This window comes from Haliotis rufescens, unplaced genomic scaffold, assembly GCF_023055435.1.
Source record: "Haliotis rufescens isolate VD_foot unplaced genomic scaffold, xgHalRufe1.0.p SCAF_2, whole genome shotgun sequence".
In the NCBI taxonomy this organism is placed as follows: domain Eukaryota; kingdom Metazoa; phylum Mollusca; class Gastropoda; order Lepetellida; family Haliotidae; genus Haliotis; species Haliotis rufescens.
Genome location: NW_025963890.1, coordinates 39,047,183 through 39,067,688, shown reverse-complemented (window position 1 = coordinate 39,067,688; position 20,506 = coordinate 39,047,183). Strand labels below are relative to the sequence as shown.

The following is a 20,506-nucleotide window of genomic DNA, read 5'->3' as shown; positions in this document are numbered from 1 at the left end:
TTGTTGACATCACAGCATCCTGTCCAGACCAGACCAGTGGTTCATATCACTTGGTCCATTCCCCTCAAGGCAGAACCGGCTGCTGGGGACCTAGTCCAGCCTGGCATCTGCACAGGGATCGGGTTATAATACAACAGGAGAAAACATCATCAGAGAAAAAAGTGGGGTCATCAGAGAAAAAAGTGGGGTCATCAGAGAGAAAAAGTGGGGGTCATCAGAGAAAAAAGTGGGGTCAGAGAAAAAAAAAGTGGGGTCATCAGAGAAAAAAAGTGGGGTCATCAGAGAAAAAAGTGGGGTCATCAGAGGAAAAAAGTGGGGTCATCAGAGAAAAAAGTGGGGTCATCAGAGGAAAAAAGTGGGGTCATCAGAGAGAAAAAAGTGGGGTCAGAGAAAAAAGTGGGGTCATTTGAGAAAAAAGTTGGGTCATCTCAAACGTGCAGCCACAAATTACTTAGTGGTCAAGATTAGTACATTTTACAATTAATTAATTTTGGTAACAACAGCCAAGGAAATAAGCCGTCTGTCAGGGATGATATTTTGCCCAAACTGATAGTGAAAACGGAGCTCTAATTGACTTGCTCCTTCATTTGCTGTTTGGCTTGCTGATCTAAAATATTCATGAACGTGAGAGTCTGCTTTCAACTGTTCCATCGCAACATGCGACATGTTTTGGGGTTCTTCGTATAAGGCAAAAAATCAATAGGGTCCTAAAACTTTTGAAACTACTGGGGAACTAAATGCTGAATACCAGGGAACTAAATATCATATTTCTTTAGTATAGTGCGCACCCAATCATAATGCACACCACCCTCTAGGGGATTCAGTATTTTGGAAAAAGTGAATTTTCAAGTATTATGCGCATCATTTCCCTTCAGCGATTTCAGGTAAAAGAACTGGTGACAATAAACTTGGTCAATAAAAATTTGAAATTTCCTATAAAACATCACAAGACATGATTATTTGCCATTTAAATTGTATTTCCTGTTCTGCCAGGCATTGTCTTATATGCAGAGATTAAGATTACCATGTGTATTTTTTCGTAAACTAAGACAGAAGTACTGTAAATCATGAAATTAATGCGTCTCCAAAAGAATGTGACCGCTGGTCCCTAGCCAAAAATGCGACTCAATATGATTGCGACTCCACCCTCCTCTCAGCATCAGTGGATGTATATCTAAGGAAAACGCCCTCTGTCAGGAGAATCCTCCCCTTAATCAAACCTTACATAAATTCAATCACACACCAAATAGCACCGCTGACTAGCGCTGAGTAGAGTAATTCCGCTAAAACAATACATGCATGCTGACTCGTGTCCGCCTTTGACGTAGTCACAAAGAACAAAGACACCGTGTTGCGTGGGTTGCGTCTGTCTGGACTTGCAGGTGTGATCAGTGATGACATAAGTGAGTAGAACTTTTGTCTTGACCAAAGCAGTGACAATTCATAGGATGTAATTAGTTTATATGACATTGTTTATATTCTTGTTACTAAGTGCTGCTCAATAAACAGTGATGTGGAATACATAGTTGTGTTTTTTAGCGTATGTCTAAGTTGGTATTTCTGCTATCCAAAATGTCTTATTGTTGATACAAATGCGTTGTTTAATAATGCGAGCAAAGACCACTCGCATTTTTCCCATATAATCCACGATCGCGTTAATTTCAAGATTTACAGTACCAATCAGCTATACGCACTTTCATTTATTATGTATGTATCCATTCTCTGTCAAATCAAATTTGTTTCAAGGCATCAGTAGCGGTAGTGGTAATCTGACCGTGGTTGCTGTAAATAATGGTCAGTTGGTGCATCAACCGATCACTTCACACATGATTTGGCTGAAATTAATGTAAATATATGGAACGAAATTTTGAATAAAATTAATAAAATAGATTACAAACGTAAGTCCAGATATACAATGAACACTTTTTATAACCAGACAGTGTAATTACAACATTAATTTGCGTACTTCAGTATGGATTTGTGGACAGGGTATTTCCGGTGTTACACGCTCATGGTAAAATATTTCTTTGCATTGAGAATTTTTTTTATCAAAACTCATTATGGCATGTATAATGCACACACCCCTCAACAAAGCTGTGGGGTTTTGCATAAAAAAGTGTGCACAATACTCAAGAAATACGCTATTTGAAATCAGAATAGTATTTTGGGAAATACGTCTATAAATGAATCTCAAACAGTACTTACATAGTGTGATGCGTATCTTATACATTTTCTAAATTATCCCCCACTGTGTGGTACTTATTTTCATCCATACATACACCGATACTGCCTGTATCTCGGGCCTTGCAATCTGTCATGAGGAATTCAATAATTTTTAAGTTGTTGCAGTTTCCAACAATAAATTCTTTTTTTTTTGTTGGGCCCACACATTTTTAAGATTAAATTTTAAAAAATACTACTTTAGATACCATGTATACACTGTCATATTGCATGATGTACATTGTCATATAAATCCTTTTTGTATACATTTTGCCTTTAAGTACATGTATATTTATACATTGCTATAACATATGCTTAGTAATATACATTGTAAATGATTAGTCTTACTGTACATATACATTGCTATAACATATTAGTCTTACTGTATACGTTTTTATAATTTATGATTAGTCTTACTGTATACGCTGTTATAATATATGATTAGTCTTACTGTATAAGTTGTTATTATATATATAATTAGTCTTAATGTATATATGTTGCTATATGATATGATTAGTCTTACTGTATATACATTGCTATAACATATGATTAGTCTTACTGTATATACATTGTTATCATATATGATTAGTCGCACTGCATATACATTGTTATAACATATGATTAGTCTTACTGTATATACAGTGTTATAACATATGACTAGTCTTACTGTGTATATACATTGTTATAAAATACGATTAGTCTTACTGTATATATAATATATGATTAGTCTTACTGTATATATTCATTGTTATAAAATATGATTAGTCTTACTGTATATTTATATACATTGCTATAAAATATGATAAGTCTTACTGTGTATTTATATACATTGCTATAATATATGATTAGCCTTACTGTATATTTATATACATTGCTATAAAATATGATTACCGTATTCGACGTAATTAGCGCCCCGCTCCAATAAGCGCCCAGGGCGATATTTGTTAATATATTGGCAAGTGAACAATCCCAATTAGCACCCCTTCAAACTGATCAATGTACACAAGACTTATTTATTCGCGTATGATACACACTAGTGTGTTATATGCACCCTTAATTATGGGCAATTTAATTCTGGAAAAATATGTCTGTCGTACATAAACATTTCAGGTTGTCAGCTTAAACCATAAAATTTATCTTTCAACTCTGTTTTTTTTCACCAAAATAAAATTCTAATAAGAGCCCCCTATTCCTAATTTTGAGAGCGCCCTGGGCGCTTATTACGTCGAATAAGGTAGTCTGCTATTATATATGATTAGTCTTACTGTATATACAGAGTTATTGTACATGCTGCCATCAATTAGTACCTGGTATATTGCAGCGTTAAGCAACAAAAAACCACATGTTATTGTAAATACTTCGGCAACTCTTGCTTATCAACATCCATCTCTATAATAATAAATTGCAATCGGTAACACTTGACAAACAATGACATTGGTGTCACACGTTCGGAGAAAACTAGGCAATAAAAATGACAGGCCTCACATATCAATATTCTGGTGTTTACAGAATGATAACATAACATGTTTATCATTGACAGACTCCCGCACATTTGTCACTAACCTGCAGACATCAGCCATGCCAATTACCTGTGATTCTATTACTGATCGGTCTGACACAAGCAGTGGTTGAACACCCAATGGCAGTTACAACATCGCTGATTAACACCAATACAGGCAGCGGGTCTACCTGAACAGATGGCTGTGTTATCCAACACATCCGCTACAATAATCAATAAACAACGGCCCCCACGTGGGTGATAAATGGACTACAGCCCAGGTAGAGCTGGATCATCAGTAGACACAGGAAACATCTGTCAGTCGGACTAAATTACAGTTCATCACAATAGTTAGCCTACATTAGACCACACTTATGCATCTATTTGTTTTACGCTTGTTTTGTTGTTGTTTGTAGCCTCACTCTGTCTCCCCATGGATACCCCAGGTCAAATTTGGTCCCCATGCTTGTCTTTCAAGGTGACTCCACACTCAGCAATATTTCAGCTATCTGTAAGCGTCTTGTAAATAAACGAGTCTGGACCAGACAATCCAGTGATCGATATTGTAAGCAAAGATCCACGTCATCGGGTATGATGACACGTAATCGACCAAGTCACCTAGCCTGACCACCTCATCTATTTGGTCATCACTTACAACCAGCATTGGTTGCTGGGGACCGATTCTAACCTGGAATCCCCACATGGTTCCCTCAGGGGTTAAAAAAACAGTGTCCATAAATGAGCATGTCCCTCAGTGAAAAATATTGCGCTATACAAATAGCCTTACTATTATTATTATTATTATTATTATAAGTCATAGTTCTACATAAGTCAAAGAAGACTGAATGTAATTCAAGTGAGTATTGTGGTGCATCACAAAACAAAATATTAATAATAATTAATAAAAAATGATAATCATCATCATCATCATCATCATCATCATCAAGCCACTGGTATCCCTCTTATCATATACACGGAGAATAACTATTTTCCCAAATTAAAAATATTACAGCCAACATTTTGACTGTTTCTTCTCTCTCACTCACTCCTGCAAAAACTTCACTAAAATAATTAGATAGCAGTTTTTCCCAAAACAAATGTAACCCCCAAAAGGAGTGTGAATATTAGCAATAAACACAAAAACAATGTGGAAATCGGCACACTGCAGTCATATATTTAGCCACTGATTTAATATTATTGCAAATAATTACTTTAAAAAAACCCATCTTGCCTTGGGTATTTCGGGAATAAAAATATGTAAACAAGTGATCTGGCCTTAAATCAATATTTGGATGCTATAATGGAGACGGATGCAATGCCTACATCCCCTTGTGTTAATCATTTATACATACAGTCACAGATGTGTGCATGTAAATACATGTATATCAACAAACATCGTAGTAACTTCTGACAGACTGTAATCTGTGTTTGGTGATTTGAACAATGCAATCACAAATACGGTATACTTCCTGCTTGTCAACAAGGTTCCCACATAGACAAGGAGCTTATAGCATCCAACTATCAGAATGCTTAACATTAATATTGTTGTGTCCAGCATACTTGATAACAGTGTACCCAAACAATCTCTCTTCTTCAGATAATATAGAGTGTTTACCATAACTCTAACACGGTTATTTCAAAGGACCACAATCTGTTTTTTCATGAACTATTTACATTACGATTACATCACAAACTTCATGTCACTTCTGTGACAAGGAGATTCCTTTACTTGTTATGAGTAGATTAGACATTCAAGAAGTAAAAATAACAATAAACAAACTATGCTTGAAGGAGTGAGTGAGTGAGTTGGGTTTTACGCCGCTTTTAACAGTATTCCAGTTATATCATGACATGTCAGCTTAATGTGGGAGGAAAGCCCGAAGTGATGCAGGTCTCAGAGGTTTACCACTTCGGTGAAACCCACGAGTACGGGTATGGTGCTGACAAACCTAGAAACATAATTGGGGCAAACCGGGATTCGAATCCCCAATCATAGGTTTCTGGCGTGCCCAAGGGACGCAACTCTGCACAGCAAATCGCGGCGCCTTAGACGACAGGGCCACGTGTGCCCCCTATGCTTGAAGGAATCTGAGGAGGTTGTCCCATCAGGTACCCAAAGATTTTTGATCCACAAGAGGAATCATTACCCCGACTTTGTGATCCATGTTTTCAAAATTAAACCAGAAAACAAAAAGAGTCCAAGCTCAGAAGATAATTCCTCATATCCTCCAGCTGCGGAGACCAGAGATGAAACGTGACAAGTCGTGGGATTTTCTACAGAGGGATGTCAATGAATTATTTTTCCTTCCACAGATTATGTGGTTCAACATTCATTCTATTCACTATCCAGGAAACTGAAGCCCAGAAAAACACCATACCAAATTTTCACGGCCAATCTCTGCATGGATCGACTTCCATCATTTACAATGATTTATCTACACCAGCCAGGCTGGTGATAAAATCTCAAAATAACTCACAGAGAAGAATAATCCAAATAGCGTTTTCCCTCCCTAGGATTTTATCCACACCATCACCGCTCGAGAAAACAAAGAAATTGACACAAATAGGGCCACTGGCAATGTAACATGCATTCAAATCTATCTCCACAAATACTTCACACATTTCCAATAATTCTTTCACACATTTCCAATAATTCTATCACAGCACCAACAGCCAAGACTCGAGAACTGCGCCAGCCTACCACTCACTTTGGAAAAAGGACTGTACAGTGATACCAAATTGCAATTAAAAAGAAATAAATGATAAAATAATAATAACTGCATTCATCACAATAGTAACGATAGTCACCAGTCTGTAATGCTGCAGAAGTTCTGTATGCTAGATCATGTGGTAAATCTAACAATGATGTACATTCAGATCTTGATGACCGCTGTCACAACAGCTGATGTCCACTTCAAGCTGACCACAATATACATGATATATTTACCTTTGGCTGGCCTTTCACCTGGCGGCCACTGGTCAGCCACACACTAACACATGTCCGTTGACTTCCTCTGCGAAGGGCCGGCTCTTGGACAATTACTCCATGTATACTGGCCCCTCGCTATCACTCTGTAACAAACAAAGCCGAGGCAATGATCACTACTTATTTCACATTCCACCAGTGGCCTCTCAAGCCGTCACTCTCCAGAATAGAAGGGGCAGATGTGCTATCACGCTATTCCCAGTGCACCAGCATCACACGAGGTGCCCCTGCGTTCTCCCTGCTAGCCCGCAAATATTGACGGTCCGAGCGAAGATACTCGTAATCAGATAGGCATTGATCCAGGGGGATTTTATGCGAGATCAGCATAAATTACACAGCGATGCTCCCTCTGTTTGACAGTCGAGCGAGTGTGGAAGATGTAAAGACTCCACCCGACACCTCCATCTCCCTAAAACTGACAATGGATGCAAATTAGGAAGATTGTGAGGAGCTGGGAGATTTCCTGAGCTTTCAGCAAAATTAATGTGGGTTTAAACCTGCAGCTGGAGATGACTTGAGAATGATTCACTCTGCTGTAAGGACACTTGGGCGCTAGTTTAATTTCTCTCTGCGAGATGATCGTTACAACCAAAATTGCTATTAAGATTTCAATGTGAAAATGAAAGCAAATTAATCAATTTAACAAAATATATCCCAGCCAAGAAACTTCTACAAAATTATTCACAAGTTGCCCTGTGTTAAAATGAAAGAAATAGAACAACATTCATGTCTCTGAAGAAAGATAAAATAAATTTTGGAGAGTGGATGTTTAAAAGTTTATAGGTATTCGGTGCAACCAGTCTAGGCCTGTTTTGAGAATGGTACCATCCCAATTACTGGGTCTTTTTGTGTATCAAAAATCAAAACTCTAAGGTATCTCTGAAAATATTACCCCCCCAATAATAAATGTCTTGGGTCCTGTAAAGTAATGAGATGGTGTAGTGTACTGTATGTTTAGATGGTGTAGTGTACTGTGTGTTTAGATGGTGTAGTGTACTGCATGTTTAGATGGTGTAGTGTACTGTATGTTTAGATGGTGTAGTGTACTGTATGTTTAGATGGTGTAGTGTACTGTGTGTTTAGATGGTGTAGTGTACTGTGTGTTTAGATGGTGTAGTGTACTGTATGTTTAGATGGTGTAGTGTACTGTATGTTTAGATGGTGTAGTGTACTGTATGTTTAGATGGTGTAGTGTACTGCGTGTTTAGATGGTGTAGTGTACTGTATGTTTAGATGGTGTAGTGTACTGTATGTTTAGATGGTGTAGTGTACTGTATGTTTAGATGGTGTAGTGTACTGCGTGTTTAGATGGTGTAGTGTACTGTGTGTTTAGATGGTGTAGTGTACTGTGTGTTTAGATGGTGTAGTGTACTGTATGTTTAGATAATTACTTTAATAACAGGACTTATAAATTTCTTGTCAAAAATTTGTCAATGAATGTCACGTGTCCCTTGGAACAAAACATATTTTTTTCAGCATTCTTGGTATACATTTGTGTGTGCTCATATAAAAATGCACTGTCAGCTAGTTTCAGAACAAATCAATCTATGCTAAAATGTCCAACCTCATCAATGAAAACAGATGAATTTCGAAAATATGACTATGATAGGACACACAGCAGTTTCATATTTCTCAAACCATTTTCATACCTGAAGGCGAGGCAAGAAAAGCCCCTTGAAATCACAAGACTTAATACAGAAGCTGTTATCCTTATCTGTTATCTTTGTGTACTACCAACTTCTAAGTACCAATCAAGGACTCCATTCTCACATTGTCATGGCAACAAATCAGGTCTCATTAAGGTGATCAAAGGGATTGCCTTACTGCAGGATTACCAGAACATCAATCTCAGCCCTGCTATGACAGGCCATCAAGATATATCATGTACACTGTCAGTGTTATCAGATTGCCTGTCATCAATACCCCATGTCTGAGTGGGAGATACCGGGGTAGCATGGTTACCCTTTTCTCACCCCTCTAACGGTTCTACCCTCCTTCCTCCCCCCCAGGGTAGCCTGAACACCCCTACCCCCCTCCTTGGTTCTACCTTCCTCGATGGGATGGTTCTACCTTCTGTCTCCCCTCAGGGTCACCTGAATACCCCTACCCTCCTCCCTGGTTCTACCCTCCATCCTCCACCAGGGTAGCTTGAATACCCTATTTACCCAACTCCTGTCCAGCAGGTTTAACATCCCCTCCCTGCCCTAATCGTGCAGAGTTCCAACCCTTGAGCACTCCAGAAACCCATGATCATGGGCTTTTCTTCATCACTTCTGGCTTTTCTTCTACATTAAGCTGCCATGCCATGATATAACTGGAACACAGTTCAAAGCGGCATTAAACCCAACACACCCCACTCACGCACCCTTCACTGTCCCCCCTGTACTCCCTCATCATCCAAGTGTGCGATCCCACCCCCTGTAAGAGTTGATGCCTCACAGGTTACCCAGGTACCAGGTTACTCCCTTTCTGCCCATGGCTCTAGCCTCCTTCCCTTTTCTGCCCATGGCTCTATTCCCCCTTCCCGTTTCTGCCCATGGCTCTACCCTCCTTCCCCTTTCTGCCCATGGCTCTAGCCTCTTTCCCCTTTCTGCCCATGGCTCTACCCTCCTTCCCCTTTCTGCCCATGACTCTACCCTCCTTCCCGTTTCTGCCCATGGCTCTATTCCCCCTTCCCGTTTCTGCCCATGGCTCTACCCTCCCTTCCCCTTTCTGCCCATGGCTCTAGCCTCTTTCCCCTTTCTGCCCATGGCTCTACCCTCCTTCCCGTTTCTGCCCATGGCTCCACCCTCCTTCCCGTTTCTGCCCATGGCTCTAGCCTCTTTCCCCTTTCTGCCCATGGCTCTACCCTCCTTCCCCTTTCTGCCCATGGCTCTAGCCTCTTTCCCCTTTCTGCCCATGGCTCTACCCTCCTTCCCCTTTCTGCCCATGGCTCTACCCTCCTTCCCGTTTCTGCCCATGGCTCTATTCCCCCTTCCCCTTTCTGCCCATGGCTCTACCCTCCTTCCCCTTTCTGCCCATGGCTCTAGCCTCTTTCCCCTTTCTGACCATGGCTCTACCCTCCTTCCCCTTTCTGCCCATGGCTCTACCCTCCTTCCCGTTTCTGCCCATGGCTCTATTCCCCCTTCCCGTTTCTGCCCATGGCTCCACCCTCCTTCCCGTTTCTGCCCATGGCTCTAGCCTCCTTCCCCTTTCTGCCCATGGCTCTACCCTCCTTCCCGTTTCTACCCATGGCTCTACCCTCCTTCCCCTTTCTGCCCATGGCTCTATTCCCCCTTCCCGTTTCTGCCCATGGCCCTACCCTCCCTTCCCCTTTCTGCCCATGGCTCTAGCCTCTTTCCCCTTTCTGACCATGGCTCTACCCTCCCTTCCCCTTTCTGCCCATGGCTCTACCCTCCCTTCCCCTTTCTGCCCATGGCTCTAGCCTCTTTCCCCTTTCTGCCCATGGCTCTACCCTCCCTTCCCCTTTCTGCCCATGGCTCTAGCCTCTTTCCCCTTTCTGACCATGGCTCTACCCTCCCTTCCCCTTTCTGCCCATGGCTCTACCCTCCCTTCCCCTTTCTGCCCATGGCTCTAGCCTCTTTCCCCTTTCTGCCCATGGCTCTACCCTCCCTTCCCCTTTCTGCCCATGGCTCTACCCTCCTTCCCCTTTCTGCCCATGGCTCTAGCCTCTTTCCCCTTTCTGCCCATTGCTCTACCCTCCTTCCCCTTTCTGCCCATGGCTCCACCCTCCTTCCCGTTTCTGCCCATGGCTCTAGCCTCTTTCCCCTTTCTGCCCATGGCTCCACCCTCCTTCCCGTTTCTGCCCATGACTCTATCCCCCTTCCCTTTTCTGCCCGGGGCTCAACCCTCCTTCCCCTTTCTGCCCATGGCTCTACCCTCCTCCCCCTCCCACCCCTTCAAATGTCATACCCATCCCATGAAAGTTGATGAATATGTAATGGTTTGTGACAGCTGAGGAAACAAAGCAATCAACAGTCAAAGATTTAATTAATTAATTCACTCAACTCCCTCATCTCCATCTTATATTCCCATGTCAAGCCATCCTTGACACATGCAAACAATATTTAAATTACTTAGCCAAGTACCCACAATTCCATTCCCACAGTAACCACCCTCCCTAACCCCTCCAAGTAATACAAACTCTGAGATCCCCCACCCCTCCTCTTATAGTAACCCCTACACTACTCCCCTCCCACAGTTGAGATTTGCGATTTCATCACTGACAAACAAAATGACAGATTACCACAGTAAAAATACTTAATACTGCTGCATTTCGCTCTTACAAAAGGCTTACAGACTACACAGTACCAAGGAACACTGCACATCAAGGTAACATGATGCACTCAAAAATCAAGGCATCTAAAAATAGCACTGCATCTCAGTCACTGTGATAAGCGTTCAGTAGAACAATGAGTTTGCCCTCAAATATATTTATTATACAAAGGCACTAAATACTTGGGCAAGTTAAAATCTTGGAAAGACTTAAAAAATACTTGTCTTTGCTTAATTGTTGGAATAATTTCGATGCATATTCGATACACGATGGCTGTGGCCATAGCAGTTGGCCATGTTTTTGTTCCTTTCTCAAAATATAAGACATTCAGACCGTGTATATTTGCCCCTGTCTCTGCCGATCTGTGAAAGTATCTACCAACAGATCAGAAGTCTTCTTTATCACTCTTTCAGTTCAAGTGTCTCTGTAAAACTGAACCTCTTCAGGAGTTTTGACTTTAGGTGAGGCAATGTGAAATGGGGTTTAACGTCGCATCCAAGATTATTGCACTTATATAGCAATGTGCATGCACGTGTGTGTGGCTGCTTGTACTAGTCCGGACTGATGCCGATTTTTATAGCGTTAGCCCACTGAGATACCATGCCGCATGAATACCCCACTCAGACACATTATACTGACTCTGAGCCGACCAGTCCTTGTTTTAGACCCTTAATGCCAGGCGCCAGACAGGGTAACAACCAGTATCATCTTTTTACATCCTTTGGTATGACGGGGCCGGGGATCGAACCACAGACCTTCCACTCTCCGGGCAGACGCTCTACCACTAGACCACAGAGGCGGTCTGTTTTGACTTAAGACTATGCATGTTTCTATTTGTTGCGCAGTGAGCATACGTTGTATGGAGTAAAGCAGGGTACAAGCAACATCATTATTATCAAGAAAACATTAATCGTTCATAAAGGCTGTTTATTTCAAAGTATTTCAGTTATATTTGCTTGTTTGTTGTTTAATGCCGCACTGAGCAATATTCAAGCTGTATGACAGCATTCTGTACATAATTGAGTCTGGACCAGACAATCCAGTGAATGACATGAGCATTGATCCACACAATTGGTTGCTGAAGATCTATTCTACCCCGGATCTTCAGGGGTCCTCAGTTATACCATGGTCTGCCATCTGTATGGGGGAGTAAGCCCAAAGTGATGCAGGCTGTATATTAGTGGTAAAACCAATGAGCACAGATACGGTACTGACATATATGGGCAAAGAACGGAATCAAGGCCACAAACCCACATGATCATGGCATGCCTAAGGGAGGCAACCCTGCACAGATAAAGATCAGTTGTTGTTTTTCTGATGTACTATGTCTTTTGGTATATTTGGAGACTTTTTCAGTCATAAACTCCCCATGTCGTTGATTTTCACAACCACACATTAGCTTTGTTTTAACAGGTTTTAATGCTTAACACACTCACTAACTGATACACACAATTGATTATGACATCAGTATTTTGAGTGCACAGAGAACCCAGATCTTTGTATTAAGTTATTTACCAAGTTATTTACCCAGATTCACAGATGGGGCACATGCAACAATGTAGCTCCACAGTTTCATAAAGAGTTTTTCTGTACGCTGTGTTACCTTTCTGATGCAGAGCAACAACTTTTTTAATCTATTCCCATGAATCTATTTTTAGCCAATCACCATGTTAGGATGTCCTTTTTCACACTGGGTAGGGTAATAAATGTCAGTTCTTTTGTTTTCTAATATCAGTTTAAACAAGTAAACACGGAAATCTTGCACCTAACCCTCAATTCCACACTGAACTACTGCACCGCAACAAGCCACGACTAATCACAGTACTCTCACAATTGTATGAAATGCCCTATCTTGAGAAACTGATGTTACTGTTGGTTAAAACAGCTCAACTGTTTGTAGCAGTTTGTTTCTCTGGGTGTAAGCATTTCACTGACTTGCAACAATTCACATGCATGATCGAGTGAGTGAGTATGGTTTTACGCCCCTTTTAGCAATATTCAGCAATATCACGGCGGGGGACACCAGAACTGGGCTTCACACATCATACCAATGTCAGGAATCGAACCCGGGTCTTCGGCGTGACGAGCGAACGCTTTAACCACTAGGCTACCTGACCGCCCCCAGCATGCATGAACACACGTACATACTGTGATGAAAGCACACACATTATCTCAGGAGTGAGTGAGTATGGTTTTACGCCGATTTAAGCAATATCATGGCGGGAGACACCAGAAATGGGCTTCACACATTGTACCCATGTCGGGAATCAAACCCGTGTCTTCAGCATGACGAGCGAACGCTTTAACCACTAGGCTACCCGACGGCCCCATTATTTCAGGAAGGTAGTGACATGGACCACGAATGCTCACAATGACAACCTTTGACAATGAACTCCTGTGGGCTGAGTGCTGCAAACATAGACAGACATGGTGACAGACATGGTGACAGACATGGTGACAGACATGGTGACAGACCGTGTCCTAACCTTGCCCCCACACCACCCACCAGTATCAAACCTCCACTGCCCAGGTAATGCATGCAAGGTCAAAGGTCATGAACTGTGCCACCTGGGTAACTGCATAATAAGTTGTAGATATGCTATCAAGCAAAGCCTCAGCTGGTATCGGTACCCACTGTGTTATGCAACACCATTATTAGCGGGGTAAACCAATGTCTCTCCTTAAGCCTGTGTGATAGTTTACCAGTTTGAAGTTAACAGGTTTATCAGTACCCAATCAGTGATAGAAAATACATAACACTGTTAATGATTAACTAATTGAGCAGCTTTGTGGAGAGCAGAAGATGATGAAGTTCATGATAATAAATGTAAAAACCATGGCAACTGAATTGCTTTATCAGGAGTATACTGCAGTCTGAACATAGGCTTTGATCACATTAGTACTGATCTTCAATAATTTTCCTTCAACCACATTGTCATATGGGTAACATAACTTACAATAAACACAAACAATATGCATTATGTGGTTGAATGAGAGTGAGTGGGTGGTAGGGTTGTTGTTTGTTGTTTAACGCGTCACTCAGCAAAATTCCAGCTATATGACTGCGGTCTGTAAATAATCGAGTCTGCACCTGACAATCCAGTGATTGACATCATGAGCATCGATCCACGCAATTGGGATAGGATGACATGCATCAACTGTCATGTGACTAGGTGAATACTGTCATGTGACTAGGTGAATGCTTGGATTTTCAATGTAGACCGCAAAAAAAGAACATGTGAGCAATCGGTTCATTGTGGTCTGCATGATTTACGGTGAAAATGTGGCGGGAAACGATGACATGCATCTAAAGTGCCGCGATTTGCTGTGCAGAGTTGCGTCCCGTAGGCACGCCAGAAACCTATGATTGTGGGTTCGAATCCCGGTTCGCCGCGATTATGTTTCTAGGTGTGTCAGCACCATACCCGTGCTCGTGGGTTTCACCGAAGTGGTAAACGTCTGAGACCTGCATCACTTCTGGCTTTCCTCCCACATTAAGCTGACACGCCGTGATATAACTGGAAAACTGTTAAAAGCGGTGTTAAACCAAACTCACTCACTCACCCACTCACTCAACCAAGTGAGTGAGGGAAAGCCGAAGGCCACCTCGCCAAATACTGCCAAAACTCAGCCAACATTGTTGCCGCCTGATCCTCATGATGAAAATAAAGAGATGTACCTAGAGCGTTTCTAATCTGGAATCAGAAGCCTTCAAACCTTTGTCAGTCCATTTCATTCCTCAGAAGGTTCTAAACTCTCTATCATAAGAGGACCCATGAAGCTCCGGTTTAGAAAAGGTCTTCAGCAACCATGCTTGCTGTAAAAGGCGACTATGCTTGTCTTAACAGGCGACTAATGGGATCGAGTGGTCAGGCTCGCTGACTTGGTTGATGTATGTCATTGTATCCCAATTGCATGGATTGATGCTCATGATGTCAATCACTGGATTGTCTGGTCCAGACCGCCATCATATAGCTGGAATATTGCTGAGTGCGCCATTAAACAAACAAACAAACAAAACTAAAATGATAGAAGCCTTAGTGTATTAGCTATGTGACGTGTGATGAGTTGACATCAACCATAATCATATCGTGTATTTTATCCACATATTCATAAGTAGTGGCAGTCTAGCTGATCTTGGATCATCTTTGAGGCTCTCTCTTCCCACCTTGAACTTCGCTGCCCACCTCTGAACAGTGGCAAAGGAAGGAGCGTCATCCATTAAAGTTGCTACCATGTCTGCATGGAAGATTGCTGGAGCCCTTTCAGATACTTATGACAGTGCAGCAGTCTGGATCAGTCTAGTGGGAAAATATAAATGCTAATTCTCCATCAAGTGCAGGATGCTTATGTTGTTGTGAATATTTACTTCTAAGGCGATGATCTCTTCAAAAGAGGTTTGTAGATTTTTGTTGTTAAAAAGAAAACAGTTACCTACCTAATTCTTGTGGTTGTAACTTTCTATTCTCCTAATCCAGGCAAATAAGATAAATTCAAACTGTTCTTATTTTATTTTCAGATTGTGACTCTTGGATGAGTCAGTCAAATCTGTAAACTGAAAATTAAGAAAGTGTTGCCACAGTTGTGTCAAGTTAAAGGCGAGTCTCTCTTGAACACGAGTAAATACCTGTACATAAATCAGCCCAATCAGACAGCCAATTCCAGCCTACACTGTACACTGTGTCCGAGGCAAACTCAGTACATTGTTCTGTCAACATCCTTGCCCTACCTTTGCGTGTGATGAGGAGGCCAGCCCCTCCAGCACTGCAAGCAGGACCTACAGCTACAGGGATCGGCACTTCCTACTGTCACGTCAATCACTGTTGGACTGACAGTCCCAGTGTACCGGTATGTTCACAAACGCTTTATTCTGAGAATATGTGATTTACTAAAAGGAGTGATCATCCAGGATTCCTAACTGAGTGCCCTTGACAGACAAACTCAGGAAAACAATTAGTTTTGGTGACAATTTACATTGCTTACTGAGCTCAAACTCTAGTATATTGTTTAAGCTAGGTGAACATAGGTGAATACTGTCATGTGACCATGTGAATACTGTCATGTGACCATGTGAATACTGTCATGTGACCTTGTGAATACTATCATGTCCCAAGGTGAATACTGTCATGTGACTAGGCGAAGACTGTCATGTGACTAGGTGTAGACTGTCATGTGACTAGGTGAATGCTATCATGTCACAAGGTGAATACTGTCATGTGACCATGTGAATACTGTCATGTGACCATTTGAATATTGTCATGTGACCATGTGAATACTATCATGTAACTAGGTGAATACTGTCAAGTGACCAGGTGAATACTATCATGTGACTAGGCGAAGACTGTCATGTGACTAGGTGTAGACTGTCATGTGACTAGGTGAATGCTGTCATGTGACAAGGTGAACACTGTCATGTGACAAGGTGAACACTGTCATGTGACAAGGTGAACACTGTTGTGTCAAAGGTGAATACTGTCATGTGACAAGGTGAACACTGTCGTGTACTAGGTGAACACTGTTGTGTGACAAGGTGAACACTGTCGTGTACTAGGTGAACACTGTTGTGTGACAAGATGAACACTGTCGTGTCACTAGGTGATCACTGTCGTGTGACAAGTTTAACACTGTCGTGTGACAAGGTGAACACTGTTGTGTGAATAGATGAATACTGTTATGTGACAAGGTGAATACTGTCATGTGACTAGGTGAATACTTGGTTCGTTGCTAACTGCATGATTTACTGTGAAAATTTGGCAGGTTTTAATCATTACGATGCCCACTATCTATGCATCATGTATCCTGTTTGTAATTTGTGTGGCCATTTCTGTTTAATGTAAGTATGTATTCCATAGTTTGGTTGCTCTCTCAGCCAAAAAAATAACAATTTTTCCACTTGTCCTTATAATAATAACATACATGTATAGTGAAACCTTAAAACTGGCAAATATCTACTTGTCCTTATGATACTTGTACTATTGGGCAGTTTGGCAAGGACTATAGAACCAGTTTTTAATGGTGACTCTGCTGGTTTCCATGCAACGAGGAACTAACTCACTCATCTTTCCCCAAGAGATTTTGTTTTCTTGGAAGTTCTGATTTAATAGTCCGAACTTCCTCTTTCTGCAAAATGTGTTGTCTTCAGTTTGAAGTGACTGAAATACATGCATCTCCCTTAGGAGGCCGAGGCAAGTATGTCCTCTGTACCGAATCTCTGACCTGAATCATTGTGCTTAGCTCTGGAATCCGAGACAAAACATCCCCACAACCCAATACAGACACTGGAACACAGAGGTACCACACAGACACACACAGACCAAACAGACATCACAGACAGACAGACAGACAGACAGACAGACAGACAGACAGGCAGGCAGACAGACAGACAGACAGACAGACAGACACACCACAGATACACACAGCTGCAGTAACACACACACACACAGAAACACAAACAGATACAGTAAAACACAGACACAGACAGACACACACATGCACACAGACAGACACACACACATCACACACAGATACAGTCACACACACTCAGAGATACACACACAGATACACGCATACAGACACACTCAGAGCCACAGTAACACACACACACAGATACAGTAACACACAGACAGAGACACACACACACACACACAGATAGTCACTCACACACTCACACACATCACACACACAAAGATACAGTAACACACCCACATACAGATATACACATCACACACACACAGATAGTTACACACACAGACACACACTGCCAGTTGCTAATTTCACAAAGCAACAAGAACATCCAACTTACAATCATATGGTTTACTTTATTTCTCCAGTGATTCCAACTATCATCGAAAGTCAAATGCCAAAGCAATCATCAAACACAGATGTCTAAAATAACAAAAGATAAAACGGAACCATTATACAACCAATTCCCACATTCAATCCCACTCAACGAACATACGCACATCGGATCCAATCTGACACCTTTAACACACCCAAGGACCTCCAAGCATCATCAGCAGTGTCAAACACGAGCCTCCATTAACAGCCTCCTCTGGACAGAAGGCTCTCATATTTCCCCAACCCATTATGTTCCTATTTACTTGTGATATTCCATTAAGAAGCTGGCAAGGTTGGCTGGCTACACACCACAAAATGTTACCTAATCCTTTTGTCACCCCACTTATGGACAAACCATGTTGGCCACATACACCTTTCTGATACAGCAGCCGGCCGACCGGCCATGACACTGGGCTGTGTTCCTGGACCCCCCTTGGTGTTCTGACAGAACAGTGCATTAAGCAGACATGTTATATTAATGGTACCAAAGACTTCATGTGGTAATTTGGTCAGCAGGGACCTCGACATTCAGATATTTTCCATATCATATGTTGTATTAACATCGCTTCCAACATGTTTGAAAGGGGAGGATTCTTAAACATTTCTTTGAAGCTGAATTACCATTGCAGATCTAAGAAGAATGTGTACATAAATAGCTATTGTATTACTCAAGCTAACTATTTGCAGGGGATCAATTTTTAAAAACAAATCCACTTGCTCCAAGGACATGTGAATAAGCTAAAGCCACCTGCCCAGATTGAATTTCAAGAATCTTTTTAACCAATTAGGTGAAATACATTGATGATAGGATGGATACCTCTGTGACTGTTAGCCCTTCTTGTCAGGGTTGGACTCTTTCAGACATTTGGGGCCATGAATCATGTTTGTCAGATAATTGTTGAGATTTGCCAAGCCAAGTTTATTACTTTGGGATGTCTATACAATATTCATATTGGAAAAAAAATCTCTTTCATGGGACATCAAGAATAAAATGTGAATTTTGCGACAAGAACTACAACACATGATGATGTACTAGAGTATGTCCTCTTATCAAGGACACGTTACCTGGGGATGAGGTGCTTCCTGCTAAACAACCAACTTCAGTTCCCTACAAGGGTATACCAATGTATATCTGTGAAAACCTGCATTGCATTGCAGTTAGTTACAGAGGGGTGTGAGTGAATTTTATGCATGCACTCAGCAATAATCTAGTTATATCACAGAGGCCTGCAAATAACTGTTTCACACAATGTAACCATCTAGTCACACAATGTAACTGTCCAGTCACAATGTAACCACCTCATCACAAAATATAACCATCTAGTCAAACGATGTAACCACCCTGTCACACAATGTAACCATCTAGTCAAACAATGTAACCATCTAGTCACACAATGTAACCATCCAGTCAAACAATGTGACCATCTAGTCACACAATGTAACATCTAGTCACACAATGTAACCATCTAGTCACACAATGTAACCATCTAGTCACACAATGTAACCACCTCATCACACAATATAACCATCTAGTCAAACAATGTAACCACCCTGTCACACAATGTAACCACTCAGTCACACAATGTAACCATCTAGTCACACAATGTAACCACCTCATCACACAATATAACCATCTAGTCAAACGATGTAACCACCCAGTCACACAATGTCACCATCTAGTCAAACAATGTAACCATCTAGTCACACAATGTAACTATCCAGTCAAACAATGTGACCATCTAGTCACACAATGTAACATCTTGTCACACAATGTAACCACAGGGTCACACAATGTAACCACTCAGTCACACAATGTAACCATCCAGACAGACAATGTAACCACACAGTCACACAATGTAACCACAGGTTCACACAATGTAACCACACAGTCACATAATGTAACCACACAGTTACACAATGTAACCACCGGATCTCCGTCAGCTCTTGAGACAAGTATTGGGGACTGGAAACTGTCTCCACCTGACCAAGCCTCACTAAGGCACATTTGTCTGTTATGACTATAAACATTGCAAAAGAAAACAGCAGATCATTATTCCTTTCGCTCTCTTCTTGATAATCAATTTCTGTATCATAGAGCGGAAATTTGGATACTTTGGTCCTCCCAATAAACAAGATTGTACTTTCAGCTGGCAAAATATTTACCTACCTCAAACCCAGTTTTTCCAAAATAGCTAAAATCATTATTTTACCAATCTCAACCACTCCTTATCTGTAATTTTGCTTATGACTTTGTTTATGTGCTTTGCCTGATTGGGATAAGATCGACACTGGTTCCAGTGACCCAAACATTTAATGACAATTTTTAAGGTTCATAAGCCATCGATCGGCGGCAAACTGATATTAAGTGGTCCAAGCTCTATTACTGTCCAACTTGATTATCTTCAATGTCCCCCTAAATCTAGTATCACGACAGTCTGGATATACTCCCTGCCGACCACACTCTAGCAGATTGCAATACATGGCAAGCTTCAAGACTACAACAATTTGACAAGCACCAAATGATTCCTGAAGACAATTCGAGCATATCGGATTGCAATCAGTAACCACTCTCAAAGGGATGATAGAAAATCATGTTTACAGCTGCGTTAGACTCACCAAAAATATAAACGCATTTCATGTCTTGATGACCAAATTAGGCATTGTCTCAAAAGTTTACAAAACATTTTCT

General features: G+C 41.4%; 1 protein-coding gene across 3 annotated transcripts in view; it reads right to left on the bottom strand.

Moving 5' to 3' along the window:
* Positions 1–20,506, bottom strand: part of LOC124114804 — a 112,592-nt gene that overhangs the window by 68,798 nt on the left and 23,288 nt on the right. For 2 of the 3 annotated variants that reach the window (XM_046475566.2, XM_046475576.2), the window contains exon 2: positions 6,666–6,790. The exons of the other annotated variant lie outside the window; for it this stretch is intronic. The gene's annotated coding sequence lies outside the window, so the exon portion shown is untranslated. The remainder of the gene's footprint in view (positions 1–6,665; positions 6,791–20,506) is intronic. 3 annotated transcript variants of the gene reach the window in all.